At 41.2% G+C, this 18,913-nt stretch overlaps 1 pseudogene; it reads right to left on the reverse strand.

Moving 5' to 3' along the window:
• Positions 1 to 221: 221 nt before the first annotated feature.
• On the reverse strand, positions 222 to 10,920 carry LOC122903597 (annotated as a pseudogene).
• Positions 10,921 to 18,913: the final 7,993 nt, after the last annotated feature.

Raw genomic sequence — 18,913 nt, forward strand, 5'->3', positions numbered from 1 at the left:
CTGGTTCATCATATACCCATTAGGTCTTATGGACCTACCCAAAGTTCGCTTCCTCAACCTCCAAGTACATAAATGAAGTTGGTATATTTGGGATTTGAAGAATACCCCACAACCCCATAATCTGTCCCTGGTATGCAAGCATAAAAACTGTAATAGTGAGGAAAGCCATATGGAAACTGCTGCAACTACCAGTTTCATCAGGATAGTAAATAAAAATAACATCAGATACCAGGAAGGATAGCAAACATTAATACAACCATTATAGAAAGACCTGAAGAATTCAGAGGTGACAAAGGATTCACTATCTCCATTTGATTCACCAGTCTGGCGCTCTCAGAAACAGGATGGCCCCTGAAGAATGACATAGATTAAAATGATGAATAAGTTTACAGGCGTAAATGTAAAACATTTCCAATTCAAGGCAAGTAATGACCCCCCAAGTTCTGACAGGGAAATACCTGGTAAGAAAAGAAACTGAGCAAGAAGACTTGCATTTTGTCAACCCTATATGATTAGCAAGACAGAAGTAACAAGTGGATGGGGTACCTGGGTGGCTCAGGGGTTAAGGCCTCTGCCTTCAGCTCAGGCCATGATCGCAGGGTCCGCAATCAAGCCCTGCATCGAGCTCTTTGCTCGGCAGGGATACTGCTTTCTCCTCTCTCTCTGTCTGCTTCTCTGCCTACTTGTGATCTCTGTCAAATAAATAAATAAAAACTTAAAAAAAAAAAAAAAAGAAAGAGAAAAATCAAGTGGTCCAAGAACTCTTGCCAGCCTCTAGAGAAATCCTGGAATAGTCAGTTCTTACACATTAACACTGCACATATCAAGAAATTGATGATCTTGCAAGTTCTCACCAAGACAATGGATTTCTCTTCTATAAACCTGTCTCACCTTAGTTAGAACGTGACTAAACCACATGTACTAAGGATTTAAGTCGAAGATATATGCAGGGTTTTAAATATATAAAGAGAACACTTAACTTGAATATAACATCAAAGTCAGCAGCAAATTCTACAATCCAGTGCTAAAACAGATAAATGATAAACCTCTTTTCAAAGGCTTATTCTAGTTCCATGAGGCCAGCAGGAGGTGAGGCAAATGTATACTTCTGAGTCATCTCATGAAACAAATGCTGTGAATCTTCTTGCAAGCCCATTTAGAAATGGGCAGTGAGGGGCGCCTGGGTGGCTCAGTGGGTTAAGCCGCTGCCTTCGGCTCAGGTCATGATCTCGGGTCCTGGGATCGAGTCCCGCATCGGGCTCTCTGCTCAGCAGGGAGCCTGCTTCCTCCTCTCTCTCTGCCTGCCTCTCTGCCTACTTGTGAGATCTCTCTCTGTCAAATAAATAAATAAAATCTTAAAAAAAAAAAAAAAAGAAATGGGCAGTGAATGGAGGGGCTGACTTGTCCTTCTTCTGCTTGCTGATCCACATTTGCTGGAAGGTGGACAGTGAGGCCAGGATGGAGTCCCCAACCCACACTAAGCACTTACTTTCAGGAGGAGTGATGATCTTGACCTTCATTGTACTGCAAGTCAAGGCAATGATCTATTTCTGCATCTTATTGGCAATGTCCCACCAGACACACCATGTTGAGATTCAGGTCCTTCTAAATGTCAACATCACACTTTATGATGGAGTAGAAGGTGGTCTCATGGACATGGTCTCACAGGACTCAACACCTAGGAAGGAGAAAGGAAAAGAGCTCCTCTGCACACCAGAGCCACTCATTGCTCATGTGATCACCTGGTTGTCTGGATGCTCATAATTTTACTGGACAAAAGAGGACAAAGTTGTAGCCATCTCCTGCTGCAAGCCCAGGGTGATATAGCAGAGTTCTTGTTGATGCCATGTATGATTTTTTTTGCTCAGTGGTAGAGGTGAACCTATACCCACGCTCCATGAGGATCTTTATGAAGAAGTCAGCCAGGTCCCAGCTAGCAAGGTCCAGACCCAGTATGACTGAAGCTGGGTGTAGCCCTAATAGATGGACACCCTGTGGGTGACCCCATCCCTAGGACCCATTGCAATACCAAAGATGTGGCCAGAGGCATAAAGGGACAGCACAGCCTGGATGGCCACATACCCGACCCAGGTGTTGAAGGTCTCAAACATGACCATAGTCATCTTCTGTCTGTTGCACTGCACTTGATGTTCAGGAGTGCCTCAGTGGGCAGTCCCAGGCACTCCTCCAGAACAACATGTAGCTCATTATAGAAGGTGTGGAGCCAGGTTTTCCCCCAATTCATCCCAGTTGGTGATGATGCTATGTCATGGTCAGGATGCAGGAATTACTCTGGACCCTGTCACCCATGTAGCTGTCATTCTACCTCATGCCCACCATGATGCCCTGGTGTTGGGTACCTCATAATATTTTAGTATATGTGCTGCTGAAGCGAGCACTGGGTACCTCATAATAAATGGGAATATGGCTAGCAGTCATCATCCCCAGCAAAGCCAACTTTACACTTGACAAAGCCATTGTCAATGACTAGTATGATTTCTTTTTGCATTGCAATCTGTGGGGCCTGGGAGCAGAGGTGCCAGGAGACAGAGACACAAGAGCAGAGGGAGTGAAGGCTGCCTGCAGGAAGTGACGTCACAAGTCTTTGTTGTGTTATCATTGTCTGCAGTTTCAGCTCCTGACTTCTCTTTGTTCTAGGCATTGTTTTAAATAATTTTAAATTTCCACATGGAAGAAGTCCCCCCAATTTTTAGTGATTCTCAGTTACATTGTGTTGTTATTAGAGAATACTGTCTTTACTGTTTACTGTTTGGATTTGCTGAGGCTTTTCTTTGTGGCCTAATGGTTTTTGTGAGTATTCATGGGCAATTGAAAGAGAAGAGCATTCCCTTTTAAGGATATTTAATTGGATATATTATCAATCGAATCTACCTTATCAACTATATAACTAAGGTTTCCATAATTATTTTTTATTTACTTGACCTCACATATATTGAGACACAGAAAGACAATGTAATTTTATCAAGTTTTCATTAGTAAATGGTAATGTTCTTTAGGGAAGGGCAAAACTGAATTCAGGCAGTTTGACTTCAGAACCTCAACTTTTAGCAATTATATCATGCTGATTTTTGTGGGCGTTCATCAGACTTTTCTCTGTGTGGCATCTCTGGGGTGTCAAGCCATTCAGTAGGAGGAACAGAGATCTCCCAGGGAAAAAAATCAAAAAAAGGATTGTGAGAACATGGGAGTTTGTGAAGCAATTTAGCAAGGTATCCAGGAAGTCAGGTAATTCTCTGAGGAGCTGAAGAATTGAAGAATTGTGCAAAATATAACACACCTAGAGAGAAAGGAACTTAAATTAATGGAATATTGGTCAGTGAAGTTGCTGAGGGTGTGGCCTACTTAGCAAGGTTACAGTGTGATTGGGCAGGGCGGGGTACAGTTAATTTGGGGACTGTAAATGGCTAGTGTCCAGTAACAGAGTGGTTAGGGACAAGCTCCACCAACAATTTGTAAAAGGGTTATGATAGTGAGATAGTCATGGCTTACAGACCTCGCAACCTCTGACTGGGGAGCAAGATAGGAGCTCTGAAGCCGGAGACTCCACCCACCAGATAACTGCAGGAGGAGGATACAAATGGGGAAGGCCCCTGAGTTGTTTGCCTGTGAAAGGGAGGCAACAGCTCCATTGTGATGGAGGATGGAGTGATGAGTAGCTCTCTACTGGCATGGCAAGACTTTAAGCAACTAAGAAAGGAGAAAGGTGTCTGTGCTGAAGAAGCTAGTTTGTTTACTAGTAGAAATGAGCTCACCTGAGGGATGTAGTTTGGTAAAATGTCTAAAAGAGGACACAAACCAGAGCACTATAGTTACAAGGAAAAATTACTCTCTGCTTATCTTTAGGCCTCAGAAATAGGAAGAATATTTGTTCTTGGGCGCCTGGGTGGCTCAGTTCATTAAGCGTCTGCCTTTTGCTCAGGTCATGATCCCAGGGTCCTGGGATGGAGCCCCACAGTGGGGGCGGGGTGGGGGGGCGTCCTCTGCTCAGTGGGGAGCCTGCTTCTGTCTCTCCCTCTGCCTATGGCTTCTCCTGCTTGTGCTCTTTCTCTCAAATAAATAAATTTTTTAAAAGATTTTATTTATTTGACAGAGAGAGAGAGAAATAGCATAAGCACAGAGAGGAAGGCAGAGGAGAGGGAGAAGCAGGATCCCTGCTGAGAAAGGAGTCCCACGTAGGGCTTGATCCCAAGACCCTAGGATCATGACCTGAGCTGCAGGCAGACGCTTAACCAACTGAGCCACCCAGGAGCCCCAATAAATAAAATCTCAAAAAAAAAAAAAAAAAAGAATATTTGTTCTCTACAAATTAGTTGCCCAAGACCATAAGAAAAGGCCTTTCTTCTTTACTCACAAAGATGGATAATGCAAAGCTCCACCAATATGCTAGGGAATAAATGGAATGGTTGTAAAACTGATTTCCTAGGTATCTGACAGTTTGGGATTGAGGAAGATGAGATTAGGTCTATTTGAGAGGCTTGGCTTCTTAGGCTCGAAGTTATTTGGACTATGGAAAAGGAATTCCAGATCTGCTCTCATACTTTCACTTTAATGCCTCATACCCTGGAAGAAAAATATGGAGAGGTGGAACAGCTGGTTACTTGAAATTGTCCATTCTCAAGCAAGCAAGAGACGATGTGGAATTAAATCAGGCCAGAAATGAAGTTGGCTGTGGAGAAGAAGGGAAGGTTGAAGTGATTCTCACACATCCAGCAGGAGCCTCTGGATGAAGGCGATGGGTAAGCAGTTGGTGCCGAAGGCAGCAAATCCCCTATCAGCCTGTGGTGATACTCTTCATCTGTAGGTGAAGACAAGGGGAGTAATTTGGTAACTAGCAACTGAGAACAGCATATCCTGGTGTCTTTCCTTACAGAAAGCTCTATTCTGGGGCAAAGAAAGGGAATTTGGGGAGCTTCACCAAGTGAGGGGCATACTGTGGTTTCTAGGGAAAGGGAAAATAAGGGGACTCCAGTTCTATGGGACAGTCACTCTGAGAGATGAAGAGGTCACCCAGAACTAACAAAAGCCAGTTAGAGCCCACCAACCAAAGAAAAGGTCATCAGGTCATACCTGATGATTATTGTTAAAAAGAACTGATCATGGAATGTCTCAGTAAGAGAGGACAGGGTTGTGTTTGTGCTGGTCATTTCTAAAAATGGATGGGTTGTTCACTATGCTTGTAACTGCAGTAGGGTCTTCAATGTGTTTTGTTAGAAACTTTGTTCTGTTGACCCAAGTCCTGTGGAAAACATTGTTTATCACAGTCTGACTGCTAGCAGAATTGTGCTGTCCTTTCTCAGGCTGGGATGAGAGTAAAGGTCCTGGTTGAGAAAAGTCATTTGGCTGAGTGGTAGGCCATAGAAAAGCCTCAGTAGGTTGTAGCTCTAGAGGAGCACTCAAGGAAAAATTCCATGAAAGCAGACCAATGGGAATTATGGCTGGTGTACTGCTCAACATAGTTGAAAGATCTAAGGTGAGACTCACCTCAGACACCCACAAGCTGTTTCTTGCACTTCCATGGATACTTTAGTCTATGAGGAGATTTTGCCACATAGGGAGAGAATAACAAAATCGTACTAAATGTAAGATACCATGTACTTCCCCTTCCTGTTGTGGTTGGCTTTGTGCTAGAACACACCTTGAGGAATTTGCTTTGAGTTATAAGCAGTTTCTTTCTCAGGCAAGCAAAATTGGAGACAATACACTATTTACTATAAACTTCCTTTTTTTAAAAAGATGTTATTTATTTATTGGAGAGAGAGTAAGCCAGAAAGAGAGAGAGAAAGCACAAGCTGGAAGAGAGACAGAGGGAGAGGGAGAAGCAGACTCCCCAGCAAGCATGGAGCCCAATGCAGGACTCGATTCCAGGACCCTGAGACCATGACCTGAGCCAAAGGCAGATGCTTAACCATCTGAGCCACCCAGGCGCCCCTAAACTTCCTTTGTTCTGAAAAAGCAACAGGTTGGGCAGATTTAGTTTTGTAATGTCAGGCAAAAATATTTTCTAAAATGGGAAGGGTTGAGATACCGTGAATCTAAAAATCTAAAATATTCATGAGACCCTATAAAATACTGTGCGTGTGTGTGTGTGTGTGTGTGTGTGTGTGTGTGTTGTGTGAAGTTGTGACTCTACTCAACTTCTTTCTTCCTCTTTGAGAAGCCTTTTTTTAGGTTTAGATCACAGGAACAGGAGGAGGGACACACCCAACAGCTGTAGAAGCAGGAAGCATCTACTCTAAAACTGAAGAACAAAAACATGAAAATTGCGAGTGTTTGTACATATTTTGTTCCAACTAACTCTCTTTAAAAAGTCCATATTTCAAAAAAAAATTTTTTTTAAGTCCATATTTCCTCAGTGTATGATGGAGAAGGGAGATGCTTGGTTCTTTGTGCAATGTATCCAGCGTGATGTAAGCAGTTTTATCTTTGCAAATTTATTGTTTCCTTTGGAGAGTATTTCTTTTCTAGATCACATTCCGGAAGCATTAGGAGCTAAATCCCATTAGGCAGCAGGGAGGCAATTAATTACAGGAGTGATGTTTACCTCATGCTGAAGGAGGGTCTGTGAAGAGGAACAGGTCTGAGCTTGGCTGAGGTCAGTATGAACTAAATTACTGATGAGACCATTTAGAACTAAAAAATAAAGATGTTGAGGAATGTGAAAAAAATAGTCCTTGTTTTTCATAATTTATGTGGTTATGTAAAAGTAAATGAGCTACTTGTGTATCTCTGGAGGGTTGCTGACTCCCACCTTTATGACAGGCCCACTGCCTTATAAGGGGAGGATGAGTAGTAACCAGTTTTCAGGGAAAAGCTTCTCTTTCAAGAAAGTGAAACCTAGATAGGAAATGGAAACAGTCTAACGGGGGAATTTGTCTTTCTCTTTGAGCTTTCTTTGGGAACTGTATTGGAAGTAAGGTAGAAATGTTTGAGAGACTGTTGATTGCTAGGGGAAGACTACCTCTGCATATCTGAAGGCAGGGGCTGTGAGCTGCAAATGAGTCACTGGTATTTTGTAAATCAGACTACATATTCTTTTTTATATTCATCACCCTTTTATTCCCTCTGGTCCAGTCTTTCTCAAAATTTGGTATTTGGACTACCTCCACTAGAATCACCTGGAAGTTGTTAAAAGTAAAAATTCCTAGTCCCATACAGTATGGGCACACCTCGGAGATATTGTGGATTCTGTTCCAGTCACCACAATAAAGTGACTATTGCATTAAAGGAGGTCAAATGAATGTTTCGGTTTCCCAGTGCCTCTAAAAGTTATGTTTACACTATACTGTAGTCTATTAAGTGTACAATAGCATTATGTCCAGAAACAAGGTACATATCTGAATTTTAAAATACTTTTTTTAAAAGATTTTATTTATTTATTTGACAGACAGAGATCACAAGTAGGCAGAGAGACAGGCAGAGAGAAAGGGGAGGCACGCTCCCTGCTGAGCAGAGAGCCCCATTCGAGGCTTGATCCCAGTACCCTGGGATCACGACCTAGGCTGAAGGCAGAAGCTTTAACCCACTGAGCCACCCAGGCGCCCCTAAAAATACCTTATTGCTAAAAAAAATAATAAATAAATAAAAATCAAGCTAACCATCACCTGAGATTTCAGTGAGTCATCGTCATTTTGAGGGTGAAGGGTCTTTCCTCTGTGTTCATGGCCATTGACTCATTACGGTGGTGGTTGCTGAAGGCTGAGGTAGCTAAGGCAAATTCTTAAAATAAGGCAGCAGCAATGAAGTTTGCCACATTAATTGACTCTTCCTTTCATGAACGATTTCTCTGTAGCATGCGTGCTGTTTGATAGCATTTTACCCACAGTAGAACTTCTTTCCAAATTGGGAGTCAATCCTCTCAAACCCTGTTGCTGCTTCACCAGCTAAGGTTATGGAGTATTCTAAGTCCTCTGTTGTCATTTCAACAATGTTCACAGCATTGTCACCAGGAGTAGATTCCACATGAAGGAAACATTTTCTTTGTTCATCCATCAGAACCAACCCCTCACACTAAAGCTCTGTCATGAGCTTGCAGCAATTTGGTCCCATCTTCAAGCTCCACTTGTAATTCTAGTTCTCTTGCTATTCCCACCACATCTGCATTGACTTCCTCCATAGAAATCTGGAACCCCTTAAAGTCATCCCTTAGAGTTGGAATTAACTTCTTCTACATTCCTGGTAATTTTGATATTTTGACCTTTCCCCATGAATCACAAATGTTCTTAATGGCATCTACAATAGTGAATCTTTTCCAGAAAACTTTTCATCGACTTTGTGGCTAGATGCATCAGAAGAATCACTGTCTGTGGAAGCTATAGCCCTATGAAATGTATTTCTTCAATAATAAGACTTGAGTCGAAATTACTCCTTGATCCGTGAGCTGCCAAATGGATTTTATGTTAGCAGGCATGAAAACAACATACATTCAAGTGCATATCTCCATCAGAGTTCTTGGCTCACCAGGTGCATTATTAATACGTACTATTTTGAAAGGAATCTTTTCTTCTGAGCAGTGGGTCTCAACAGTGGGTTTAAAAGATTCAGTAAGCCATGCTATAAATAAATGCGCTGTCATCCAGGCTTTGTTGCTCCACTTAGAGAGTAAACACATAGTAAACCTAGAATAATTCTTTTTTTTTAAGATTTATTTACTTATTTTCGATAAAGAGAGAGAGCATGAGCAGGGGAAGCAGCAGAAGGAAAGGGAGAAAGTCCTCAAGCAGTCTCCCTGCTGATCATGGACTCTGATACAGGGCTTGATCCCAGGACCTGGAGATCAAGCTGAAAGCAAGAGTTGGACGTTTAACCAACTGACCCACCAGGTGCCCTAACAGCATTGTTCTTAAGAGACCAAGAATTTTCAGAATGGTAAATGAGCATTGACTTCATTTTAAAGTCACCAGCTGCAGTAGCCCCTAGCAAGAGAGTCAGCCTGTCCTTTGGAGCTTTGAAGCCAGGCATTGCCTTCTCCTTTCTAGCTATGCAAGTCTTCTTTTTTTTTTTTTTTTAAAGATTTTATTTGTTTATTTGACAGACAGAGATCACAAGTAGACAGAGAGGCAGGCAGAGAGAGAGAGAGGGGGATGCAGACTCCCTGCTGAGCAGAGAGCCCGATGCGGGACTCGATCCCAGGAGCCTGAGATCATGACCTGAGCCGAAGGCAGCGGCTTAACCCACTGAGCCACCCAGGCGCCCCTAGCTATGCAAGTCTTAGATGACATCTTCTTTCAGTAGAATGCTATTTGGTCTACACTGAAAATCTGTTTTTTAGGGTAGCCACCCTCACTGATTATCTTAGCTACATCGTCTGGATCACTTGCTATAGCTTCTCCATCAACATTTGCTGCTTCGCCGTGCACTTGATGTTATAAAGATGGCCTCTTTCCTTAAACTCCATGCTCCAGCCTCTGTTAGCTACAAGCTTTCTACTGCAGCTTCCTCACCTGTCTCACCCTTCACAGAATTAAAGAGGTAGGGACTTGTTCTGGATTAGACTTTGGTTTAAGGGAATGTTGTGGGTGGTTTGATCCTCTATCCAGATCACTCAAACTCTCTGTATCAGCAATAAGACTATTCAGCTTACTTATCACTCATGTGTCCACTGGGCTAGTGCTTTTAATTTCCTTCAAGAACTTTTGCTTTGCATGTATAACATAGCTAAATGGAGCAAGAGACCTAGCCTTTGGCCTGTCTCATCTTTCAACATGCCTTCCTCACGAAGCTTAATTGTTTCTAGCTTTTGATTTCAAGTGAGAGATGTGAGACTCTTCCTTTCCCTTGAACACTCAGAAGCCATCGTAGGGTAATAAGTAGACTTAATTTTAAAATTGTTGTGTCTTGGGGAATAAGTCTCAAGGAAAGGGAAGGAGACGGGAATACTGGTGGTTGTAGCAGTCAGAACACACACAACATTTGTCATATAAGTTTGCCATTTGAAATGTGCACAGCTCATGGTGTCCCAAAGTAATTATAATAGGAACATCAAAGATCATTCATCACAGATCACCATAACAAATACGATAATGAAATACTTTGAAATACCGCAAGAATTATCTAAATATGACACAGAGACAAAAAATGAGCAAATGCTGTTGGAAACATGGCATCAACAGACTTGTTCTATGTAGGGATGCCACAACCTTCAATCTGTAAACAGATAAATCACAGTATCTGTGAAATGCAATAATGTGAAGCATGATGAGATGAGGTACGCCTATACTTGACTAATTTAAAATCGCTGGACATGGAACCTAGAAATCTGTGTCTCAAAGATCCCTCACAGGGTTTTTTTTCTTCTGCATACTAAAGTCTTATCACTCCAGCAGGATCTCAGCTGTGCTGCCAGCGATTAAGGAGAAGATCTGTGTTCATAACAGTGATAGAATTGTAAAGGGAGAACTGGTGGTGAGCACAACATAAAGAGATTCCCAAGTGGAAGATTGGAGCTTTACTATTTAGCTTTTTTATAGAGCCTGTGTGTAAATTCACCTCCTATCGCCAACTGAGAAGACTTATTTTGTTATTGCAGGTGATGGTAATTTCCTGTAGACTTTGACTCTTTCTTTCTAGAGAAGCTTACACATACCTTATCTTTGGTTTGCCATCAGTCGAAGTCTGAAACTTTCAAGTTGGGCTGGTGTTAAATCCTTATGAAGGTGTTTTGTTTTAAGCCAGACAATATCGTTCTGCTACCATTTGAGTAGGCTCTCTCTTGGGTATTTTGGTTCTGTCTTCTCCAGGTACTACAATGACTCCTCACCAACATTTTATTTGGAGCCAATGTCAAAGGTTGGAAACTAATGACCTAGACTGCCTGACCACTCACACAGGACTGAAGGGAGACTCAGAAAGAGCAAATACTTCCTTCTTTAATATTTTCTCGCTGCCTCACTTACCTGCCATGTCCAGCCTACTATATGCTTACACACTGTCTGCCCCGCCCTCCTGCCTCCTCTCCTTCCCCCTGCATGAGGTATGTCACCACTAATTTATAAAAGCAAAACTCACACTTCGTACTGCTTCCACTATGATTAAGCATATCACATACTATAGTTAGAAGCAAAATTAAACCATTTTGCACTGCTGGATAAACTGAAAACACTAGGGTCATCCTGACTTGTTCTGGTCTCCAGAATAATAAACCCTGGGAAGTTTCTTGCAAAACTGGATTCTCTAAAAAAAAAAAAAAAAAAAAAAAGTTGTCCCTCACCCCCCACCCCCCATCCCAACTATGAACAGGCTAAAGTGAAGTTGGTACTCTTGATAATTTAACCTTTCTTTCCCTTTAAGTGTGTTTTGAATTTGGTGAGCCAATCTTTCTGGCTTCCTCAGAAAGTCTGACACCTTGCCCTGACGATGAGCAAAGTTTGTCCTTCCTTTCCTAAATGTGACAGTCTCTTCAGTTTTCCTTTGGTGTTCCCTTCCAGCCCTTTCTATTGTGCCTTCCAGAAACCCTTCCACTGCACTAAGGTTACTTCAATTTTTTTCCCATCTCAATAAAAGCAACAATATTCAGCCAGTGGCCTGAACCCAAAACCTAATAGTCATTTTTGACTCCTACCTCTCCTCATTCCTTTCTCTTATATCCTAAAAGCCTTTCATAGGATTTTAAAATCCTATGAAAGGCTTTTAGGATATATGGACTATATCCATAACAGAATCATGATCTCTTTATTTATTAATCCATTTATTTATGTATGCATGAGAGTTTTTAGTTTTAATCTATTGCAATTTGAAATCATCTTTATTGAGATATAATTCACATACCATAAAATTCACCCATTTAATGTGTACAGTTCAATGGTTATATGTATATTCACAGGGTTGTACAACCACAGTCTAACCTTAGATATTTTTATCACCCAAGAAAGAAATCAGCACCCTTTAGCCATTAACTATAATCTCTCACTTGGGTTCCCATAACAGTCTCTAGTAAGTTGTGGTCCATTCTCCATGCTACAGTCAGAACTTTCTTCTTCTTTTTTTTTTTTCAAGATTTTATTTATTTATTTGACAGAGATCACAAGTAGGCAGAGAGGTAAGCAGAGAGAGAGGAGGAAGCAGGCTCCCCGCTGAGCAGAGGACCCGATGTGGGTCTCGATCCCAGGACCCTGGGCTGAAGGCAGAAGATTTAACCGACTGAGCCACCAGGTGCTCCCAGAGAGAAATTTCTAAGGAGCAAATCTAAGTGTGCCTTATCCCAGATTAAAAACCTTCCATAGTTCTGTACTCTCATTGTTGTCCTGGCACAGGACAAAACCTTGAAGTTGAATCTAGGAACTAACCCTTTTTCTAAATTCAGGGTTAAATAGTGTTTTAGAATCATCTGGGGACCATGTGTCTCTTCAGAAACACATGTGTTGATACGTGCTCAGATATGTTCTCTCCCCACTCCTGGAGAAAAGATGATAAATTACATTAGATTTTCCAAGGTTTAAATTATCTAGAAGAGAAGATTAACTATATATAGTTTTACTCATTTTATAGTTTTGTATTGTTTGTAGTTTTATTACACTTATGGAGTGGAAGACACAATCACATTTTCAGATTTGAGGATTCTAAAGATCTTTCCTGCCTGGGACATGTCAAGGGTATATGCAGTCCAGGGCACAAAAAGTCTTAGTTGGGGAAATAAAGTCTAAAGTGAGCCTTGTTAGTTAAACAAAGGTGTAGGGAGGTGTTTGGTAGAGGAGAGAGCTAGAAGAGCCACAGAAAGGGGAAAGGAGTCTATTGGAGGAGGGGAGTGCAATGCCAGCACCACGGTGAGTCTGATTCTTATACCCTGGGTATAGGGTAGAGGATGCTTTTTTGTTCATCTTCGAACACCTAGGGCTTGGCACACAGTATACATAGGATTAGCAGTGAGTGCCAAATGGATTAACAAACAAGTGAATACATCTAAGAAGGCATCCCAGTTATTTATGTTTCTGTGCCTGTTTTATTCATCTCTGATTCATTAATCTTACATGCAGTAGTTGTTGAATAGCCCTCAGGTGCATAGCTAGGTAGAGGCTAGCTCACTCATAGCTCTCTTCTCTTGTCCTTAACCACCATGGTGAGTCTTTACTTGCTGTACAAGTAAACATACGCTCCTCCTCTGAGGCTTCTCAGAGGCTCACAAACCACAGCTTCTTTTCTGATAATTAGTTTCGTTTCTTCTCGGTTAGCCACACCTCTTATGGGTAAGCAACATTTTCCTGAAGCTGTGAAGTTTAAATATTCAAACCTTTGTATTTTAGGTGAATAGAAACGTTGTATCTAATGTATTTAAAAGAGTGCAGTAAGTGTGTACTTTTGAATCTGCCATGGTGCCTAATGTCTTAATGGTGATAGATGCCATCTGAAGAAAATCTTGATGTGTTTGCCAAAACAGCACTTTGCCTCTGACTTCTAGTTGATCAAAACAGATTTCATTAAGACTGAAACTTTCAGAAAAAACAACCAATTTTGCCTGAAATTTAAACAACACGGACAAATACTAGAATTTATTTTGAATTAGATTTATGATTCTTTACCAGAGTGTAAGTTTTCAAAACAATGACACAGCTTAATACCTTTCTACAGTTTTAGAGGATTTCAAGAAAATTTGATGCTTGGTGTGAATATATGTAGAGGCAATACAGGGAACTGAATTAATGGAAAAAAGTGGTTCATGGGGCACCTGGGTGGCTCATTCGGTTAAGCATCTGCCTTCAGCTCAGGTCATGATTCTGAAGTCCTGGAATCGAGTCCCATATAGGGCTTCCTGCTTAGCAGGGAGCCTGCATCTCCCTCTCCCTCTGCTGCTCCCCCTGTTTGTTCTCTCTCTGTCAAATAATTAATAAAATCTTTTTAAAAGATGGTTCAGTTCACAATTGCATATGAATCCCAAATGAACTTATCCATAGTGTTTAAATGCTTACGCTTCAGAGTCAAATAAATTTGGATTTTAGTCCCAGCTCTGTCAATTACTAAACATACGAACTTGGCCAAGTGATCTGCCTTTATGTCTCAGTACAGAAATAGTATTTGTCCAACAGAATTAATTGAAATAAGTGCCTCAGTTACACATTAATGGCAGTTATCATCAAGACAACGTTCACACTAAGAATATTAATTTGCAATGTATCAGTCGTGGTTTTTAGTTGCAAGGGAGAAATATGATCTCTAGCTCTTGTAAAATCAGACACAATATTTTTGACTTGGAATGTATGTAGCTTGTGGATTTCCTGGGAAGTTGGCACACCTGACTTGAGAGCTACATAGCCAAAAGCATAAGAATCAATAACTGTTTCCATGAGAACCCCACTGCCAGCTGCCCCTTGCACAGTGGACACTACCCTGGCTCTACCCTGGGCTAAGAGTGCCTCTGTTGCCTCCACTAGCTGGATGCTGTGGTTGCTGCCCCATTAATGTCTGATTGGTTACATGAGTGTATCAAGAGGCCTGGGACACTAAAACAAGGAGTTTCTGGCATCCACAGCCACACCTTCAGTCAGAGATGGGCTCTGTCTGGCACCTACATTTATATGATGGGGAATCCTCCAAACATAGGAGCCTGAGAGGCTGAGTAGCCAAAAATACACAAGTATGCATTATCCTTCCTAGAGAGCCACAAATTTTAGAGATTGCCTTGCCTCCTCTCTTTTCCCCATACTCCAAACTGCTGACAAGTCTGTCATCTTCACCTTCAGAATACATCAGAACATGATCACTGTGCCTCAGCTCCACCATTACCAGCCTAGAGCAAACCCTTATTATCTCCGCCCTGGATTATTGAATCAGCCGCCAGTCATTAAGCCTCTTATAGTCTATCTTCAAAATAGCAGTCAGAGTAGTTCTCTTAAAGAATATGTCAGGGGGCACCTGGGAGGTTCAGATAATTGAGCATCTGCCTTCATCTCAGGTCATGATCTCTGGGTCCTGGGATCGAGCCCCAGGCCGGGCTCCCTGCTCAGTGGGGAGTTTGCTTCTCCCTCTGCCTTTTCACCTCCACTTGTGCTCGCGCGCTCTCTCTCTATTTCTGAAATGAACAAATAAAAATCTTCAAAAACCTCTGACTTAAAAAAATATGTCTGACCATATCATTCCCTTGCTCAAAGTCCTCCAATACTTTCCCTTTTGTTCAGGGTGAATGCCAAAATTATATAGTAACCTACAAGGCCCTTTCTATTAGTCCTTCTCTGCCCCATTCATCTCTCTATTATTATTATTCTCACTCGCTATTACTCTATCACAATGCCCGTGTTGTTCAAAACTCAGGATCTTTGCACTTGTTTTTCCCTCTACCAAGAACATTTGTCTCATTGATCTTTACAACTTATTCCTTTATTTCCTTCAGCTTTCTTCTCAAATATCATCTATCAGAAAATGTTCTCTGACTGTTATATAAAATTGTGAGTCCTGTGGCCCCCAGGACTCCCATCCTTTTAAATGTTTCTTCATAGCACACTAATCACCATCTGACATTCTGTATATTTCATTGTTAAATTGTTTCTGCCTTCCCCTACTGAATATGAGCACCATGAAAACAGGAAATTGATTTATGTCCTCAACATCTAGTTGGCACACAAAAATTATTTGATGAATGAATGAATGATAATAGATCTTTAATTATCACTTTATCTTCTAAATAAGATACATAAGGTACACTACTTACTATACAAAATGTATAAAAGAGTGTCTGCACAAAATGTCATCCTTCTTTTACACTGTTGCCCGAGTCATGTTTTTAAGATAGATCTTGTTATGCCACTCACACATACATACATACATTTTCTCTAGCTTCTTACTGCTGATAGCTGTGTTTCTCAATTTGGGGTATGAGAAGTTGGAAAAATCACAGAACAAAGTAATACATCATTCTAGTCTAGAGTGTCAAATTTTACTTTTAGCATTTGAGGGAGAAAGTTTCTAATTTTATTCCTCTTAAAAAGTTTGCCACAGTGGTGCATGGGTGGCTCAGTGGGCTAAGGCCACTGCCTTCGGCTCAGGTCATGATCCCAGGGTCCTGGGATGGAGCTCTCTGCTGGGCGGGGAGCTTGTTTCCTCCTCTCTCTCTGCCTGCCTCTCTGCTTACTTGTGATCTCTGTCTGTCAAATAAATGAATAAAATCTTAAAAAAGAAGTTTGCCACATGCATGTTAATATAGAAATTTATATTTATATACAAAATAATATACAAATTTAGTTCAGTTGGGTAGAAATCATGAAAATCCAGGAAGGGAAAAAAAATCTGTATAAGCAGTGAGTGATTAGAAAATTTGTTCCTTCTGTGTTATTAGGTAAACTTGTCTGTGTTGTAATTGAATCAGAAAGCACAGGGTAGTTAAGAACAATATGAAAAAGGATTTGGGGGAAATCTCATAATGAGCTTGATGTGGAGACAGATAACAGTTTTCCGAGCATAGCCAAGTCTTTAGTAGTAAGCAATACCAGTCAATTTTAAAAGCTTATACAGTACTTACTAAACTATGGGTTTCGCTACTGTAGAAATGGCAATTAAATACAATGTCAAGTGTCTCTCTTTCTCTCTTTCTTTCTCTTTAAAGATTTTATTTATTTATTTGACAGAGCACAAACAGGGGGAGGGACAGGCAGAGGGAGATGCAGGCTCTCTGCTGAGCAAGGAGCCTGATGTTGGACTCCATCCCAAGACCCTGAGATAATGACCAGAGCTGAAGGCAGACACCTAACTGAGTGAGCCACCCAGGCATCCTTCAAGTATCTCTTATGTGAGAAAATACTAAGCAAAAAGAGGAAGAAATCATCACTCTTTCAGTGATACTTAAGAACCAACTCCATGACACCTAAAGGTTATGTGGTTTGCTCTATAGGATATCAAAGCACTATGAAGCTAGATTATTAAGGCAGTGCAATATTACTTGAAAGGAAAAAAATAATCAATACAACATTCTAGGAAACCTGGGAATAGAAACATGCATTCAGTTATATGGGACGTAGCAGGGAAAAGATAGGCTCACTGCTCAATAAATGATGCTCGATTATTCATTAAAAAAGAATGACGTAGGTTCCTTTGTCAGTATGATACAAAGCAACTCCATACAAATTAGAGGAAAAACTTTTAATGGAAAATATTTAAACTTTAAGAATAAAATTTGAGAAAGCATTGGAAGTAGAGGAATTTTAAAAAAATATTTTATGTATTTATTTGACAGACAGAGATCACAAATAGGCAGAGAGGCAGGCAGAGAAAGAGAGGGGGAAGCAGGCTCCCTGCTGAGCAGAGAGCCCAATGTGGGGCTCAATCCCAGGACCCTGGGATCATGACCTGAGCCGAAGACAGAGGCTTTAACCCACTGAGCCACCCAGGTGCCCGGAAGTAGAGGAATTTTTAAAAGGAGACCAGAAAGCACTAACCATATAAAGGACATAATAAATTCAATCATATTAAGTACTACTGTTCATTAAAAGCTCTACCAAAGAAGGGAAAATACAAGCCACAAACAGAAGAAAAGATGTTAATAAGCCTTTTAATAAGTTAATAAGTTATTAATTATTAATAATAAGTTAATAATTTATTAATAAGTCAAGAAGACTTATACTAAACCAGCCGAGGTTTAGTAGTCATTATGTAGAGTGAACTCTTAAAAATCAACAGGAAATTCAAATCCATAGAAAAATCAGTGCACAGCATGAAGAGGCATTTCACAGAAGAGAAAATACAGTTAAGGAAAATACAGTTAAGAGAAAATACAGTTAAGGAATACACATATGGAAAGATGCTCAGTCTCATTTATAGGGAGGGGAATTCAAATTAAAACCACAATGATATACTATCCACATTCACCAAACTGATAAAATTTTTTAAAAAAAGATTTTATTTATTTATTTGACAGAGAGAAATCACAAGTAGACAGAGAGAGAGGAGGAAGCAGGCTCCCTGCCAAGCAGAGAGCCCAATGCGGTACTTGATCCCAGGACCCTGAGATAATGACCCGAGCCGAAGGCAGAGGCTTAACCCACTGAGCCACCTAGGCACCCCCTGATAAATATTTTTTAGAGTAAAAAACACTCGTAAGTGTTGACAAGGAAATGGAACAGCGGGAACTCTTCTATAGTGCTGGGGAGAAAAAACTGGCATTATCTGGTAAATTTATAAGTACATGTAATCCCTGACACTTGATATATATCCTATGTAATATTTCTATTGCATAAGAACACCGGAATATAACACACAAATATTCTTAGAAGTCTGCCTTTTTAAAAAGCAAAAACAAACAAGAAACCCAAATCCTGGAAATAATTAAAATGTCCATTATGGGGTGCCTGGGTGGCTCAGTCAGTTAAGCCTCTGCCTTCGCTAGGGTTATGATCCCAGGGTCCTGAGATTGAATGCCTCCACCACCTCCCTGCTCAACCGGGAGCCTACTTCTCCTGCTCCCCCTACTTGTGCTCTCTTTCTCTCTCAATAAATAAACAAAATCTTAAAAAAAAAAAAAAAAGTCTACTGAGTCCACCTTCTGCCTGGCACTGGCTAGTGGTTCCATGGTTACTGCATTCCATCTTGGGTGGCTCCAGTGGCTCTGGAGGTCACAGTTTCGGCCCCAGTGGGGACCTGGACATGCCTGTGGATGTAAGAACACTTGATCTTAGCCAAAAGGCCGAGAAGCGATTGGATGTAAGAACAGAAGGTGGGGTGACAGCTCCAGGGAAGCAGTGTATACTACCATCAGCTCCATGTTGGATCAAATCTGCTCCTGTCTGGACTACCTAGAGGAGAAGAATGACCACCTCCACACCTGGCTCTGGGAGCTGCTTGAATCCAACTGGTCTTAAGCTGCTGGTAGCAGCTGGGGGATGTTCCTAACAATGCCATCGAATAGGCTGTGGGAGCCCCCAATGCACCCCAAATCTGTCTCTCAGGGCTAGGCTCTGGCCTGGGCCCTTATCACCTG

This window comes from Neovison vison, chromosome 3, assembly GCF_020171115.1.
Source record: "Neovison vison isolate M4711 chromosome 3, ASM_NN_V1, whole genome shotgun sequence".
In the NCBI taxonomy this organism is placed as follows: Eukaryota; Metazoa; Chordata; class Mammalia; order Carnivora; family Mustelidae; genus Neogale; species Neogale vison.